This window comes from Myodes glareolus, chromosome X (genome assembly GCF_982192425.1).
Source record: "Myodes glareolus chromosome X, mMyoGla1.1, whole genome shotgun sequence".
Taxonomy (NCBI): Eukaryota; Metazoa; Chordata; class Mammalia; order Rodentia; family Cricetidae; genus Myodes; species Myodes glareolus.
The window spans coordinates 17,383,376-17,387,005 of NC_142053.1; the positions used below are offsets into that span (position 1 = coordinate 17,383,376).

At 43.2% G+C, this 3,630-nt stretch overlaps 1 long non-coding RNA gene across 1 annotated transcript; it reads right to left on the bottom strand.

Annotated features, from left to right (window-relative positions):
- Positions 1 to 1,300: 1,300 nt before the first annotated feature.
- LOC146889244 (uncharacterized) lies at positions 1,301 to 3,410 on the bottom strand. The gene is made up of 2 exons (XR_015000418.2): positions 3,307 to 3,410; positions 1,301 to 1,510 (listed from the first exon to the last, which is right to left on the bottom strand). It is a non-coding gene; the product is annotated as an uncharacterized LOC146889244 (long non-coding RNA).
- Positions 3,411 to 3,630: the final 220 nt, after the last annotated feature.

The following is a 3,630-nucleotide window of genomic DNA, read 5'->3' on the forward strand; positions in this document are numbered from 1 at the left end:
CTGTTTAAGGAAGAACAAGCAAGTTTATAGATCCCTGGGGCAACTGTCGATGGTATATCGGGGAGAAACTTCATGGATTTCCCATCTCCAGCATTGGCAAGGCTGAGAAATAGCATCGTCTGTGGGTAAGAAAGAGCCTGATTAAATGAAGGCCTGAATCTCCCTTCCGTGCTGGTGGTGATTGACAGTAGCTTTTTTTTTTTTAAGCAAAAACGCCATCTCTTCATCTCTTCTCCCTGGAGTAATTATGATGAATATTTGAGTTGACCGATGCTGAGTCAGTGGTGTAACTAGGAGCAGGTTGTTATGAAATTCCACCACAAGTGTTTCGTTGCTAAGTTACCTAAATGGACTTCCATGTAAGGTAATTCACAAGATAATGAGAATACTGCCTAAAGCGGAGAGCACCTGGGGGAAGGGGCGTTCTCTGCGTAGGGGGCGTTCCCCGGGGTGGGGGGCGTTCCTGAACGCACTGGGACAAACATTTCAACAGTGCTTGGATTTTCTGTTTTTCTGTTTTGTTTTGTTTTGTGTTGTGTTTGAAACACAGGGTGTCACTGTGTAGCCCAGGCTGGCCTAAAACCTGGTCTCAACCGTGATTCCTAATCTTTTGAAAATCTAACAAGGTCTAAAGACCTAGTTTCTAGAAAATGCACATCTTCACGTACTTTAGCATACGTGTTTAGGGGATTCTTGGATCCCCTGAAGGGAATTAATATACACTAGGCTAAGATTCCTTACTAAAGACTTTAAAGCTTTATTGATCTACAGTCACAGGAAAAAGAGCTGCTGCTGAGGACGGAGGAGCCCACATCTGGCAGCAGTGATCCTTTCAATTCCTGATCTAAGGCCCCAAGGAACTTTGAACCAGAATGTTCCCTTTCTCACAGAGGGTGAAGGCACATTCCCGTGATACCCAGCACTTAGCAGGCCAGCCTGGATTCCATAGGAAGAGCCGGTCTCAAAATTGTTTGATTCTTCCACATAACTCTTTGGTACTTACTCCCCCTTTCCACCCTGTCTTCCCTGGACCTGCTTCAGGTGTGACAATGTCGTTCAGTTCAGCAGACAGGAATGGCTCATCCTCCTTTCCCCAATACGAACTGAACTATCCTTGCCTTCATTATACCCCTTCTGCTATAACTAGGGAAAATTTCCCCCATGTCTACAGCCAACCCTGCCTTCTGTGCGCATTTGTGGGGGTGGGGTGGGGAGTTCTTGAGCCCTTTCTCACCAGCTTGCCTGAAAGTTAGTCAAAATAATAGAAAATTCTAGACGCATCTGAGGAAAACACAGGATCTGATAAGCGTTAATGACAGCATTCTTTTTTTTACTTCATTATGCAGGATTACATAAGATCATTTTCATAAAAACATATCATGTAATGTACTTTTGATCTACTCCCCCATATTATCCATAATTCCTTTCTCTTTCCGTCCCATTGAGCCCTCTTTGTTCCCCAGACCGTCTTACTTCTTTCATGATTTTGTGTATTTGATGAATCTGAGACCTGCAAATGAGAGAAGCAAATGATATTTGTCTTGTTGGAACTGATTTACTTTGGTTAATATGATTATGCCTCCAGCTACATCTATTTTCCTACGATCAATAGAACGTCATTCTTCATGGTTGAAAACATTCTTTCATATATATAAACCATATTTTTTCTATCTGTTCCTCTGTTAGACACCTAGTTTGGTTCTGTATCTTAGCCATAGTGACTAGTGCTGCAATACACATTGACATATAAATATCACCGTACTGTGCAGGCTTGGAGTCCTTTGGGGAAACGTCCAGAAGTGGTATAGCTGGGTCATATGGTAGTTTCTTTTCTTTCTTCCTTCCTTTCTTCCTTTCTTCCTTCCTTTCTCTCTCTCTTTCCTTCCTACATCTACATCTTTCTTCCTCTGCTCTCTCTTTCCTTCCTTCCTTTCTTCCTTTCTCTCTCTCTCTCTCTCTCTCTTTCTTTCTGCCTATTTTTTGTTTGTTTGTTTGTTATTGACACAGGATTATTCTGTGTTTCCCTGGCTGTCCTGGAATCACTCTGTAGACCAGGCTGGTCTTGAACTCAGAGATCCACCTGCCTCTGCATCCTGAGTACTGGGGTTATAATCATGGGCCACCATCTCCTGGCTTTTCTTTTTTTCAGTGCTTGAATGGGAATCCAGGACTAAAGCATGCTCGGCAATCACACTATGCTGGACCATCCTCCCAGGCTTATATTCTTATTGCTATACATCAATCTATGGCAAAATAAAATGCTGGAAGGCCAAATCTTAATCAGCATTACTGCGCATGTTCTGGGAAATGCTCGTCACCACGAAGAAGGTGGTAAGCACATCAAGTGCTTCTTCTCAGGATCTTTCACTCAGTGACACTTTAGATCTTAAATACCCCCAGCAGCATTCTCTAGAGATCATGTGTGGTAGGTTTGACCTACCCAGTAGCACAAGTAGGAGGTGGCAGCATTTTTTCTTTTCTTCCTTCCTAACTGTGAGTCTTTTCCTCCATCACTGACTTCCACCATTACACACTGCCTAGCACTGCCTAGACACAGGCTGGCAGGCAGCAGAACTCATCTACAACCTTTGAAATTCGAAATCAAGACGAAACTTTCTTTTCTTTCAGTATTCTTTTCTTCATCTTTATTTATTTTATTCGTTATTTACTTACTTACTTTCTTACTTACTTACTTATTTGGGTTTTTTTTTTGAGACAGGGTTTCTCTGTTACTTTGGAGCCTGTCCTGGAACTAGCTCTTGTAGCCCACGCTGGCCTCGAACTCACAGAGATCCGCCTGCCTCTGCCTCCCGAGTGCAGGGATTAAAGGCGTGTGCCACCACCACTCAGCCCTTTCAGGATTTTTTTCGCATGTATTTTATCCAGTTTAGGAAAACCAGCACAGTAAAAGAGCAGGGTGAATAGGGCATTGAAACTTCACCCCAACTCTACAGAGCATTTTGAATCAAGTAAAACAAGTAGTTCAAAGCGCAGATGCAGATTCAACACTCCGTCCTGAATAGCAGTAAAATAATGTTCAAAGGACAAAAGAAGTTGCTTGATTTTGTTTGTTTTGTTACCATGGGTGGTTACATGGGCTGGCTGTGAACTCTGAGGTCTCCATCTTCCTGCCTTAGCCTTCTAAGTGCGGAGACTATAGGGGAGGTCACCTTGCCCAGTGTTTTATGTTTTGTTTTTTTATGTGAGCAAAGAATAACCATTTTAAACAAATACTAAATTATCGGCAAATCAATCCCACACCAGTTATGTTTTAAGGGGTCATTTATTTTGGGGGGTAAAACTTACATACACCATAAACCGTCAGGAAGGGAGCCAAGTCGCAGGAGCCGGGAGCAGGAGCCAGGAGCAAGCACCAGAACCAAGAGCCGGAACTAAGAGGGCCTGATCCGGATATGCTTCTCTTTTTAAAAGAGAAATATACCACGCCCCAGTGGGCTGGTATTTCAGCAGCTATTGGCTGACGGAGCGGAAGTCGCTCCCCGCTGCACTGTGGGCTCGTATTTCAGCGACTATTGGTTGAGGCAGCGGAAGTTACTCCCACAACACTAAATGAACTAAACTTTAAAGGTTGTATGTAGAAGGCAGGATTATAGAAGATTCTAAATTTTC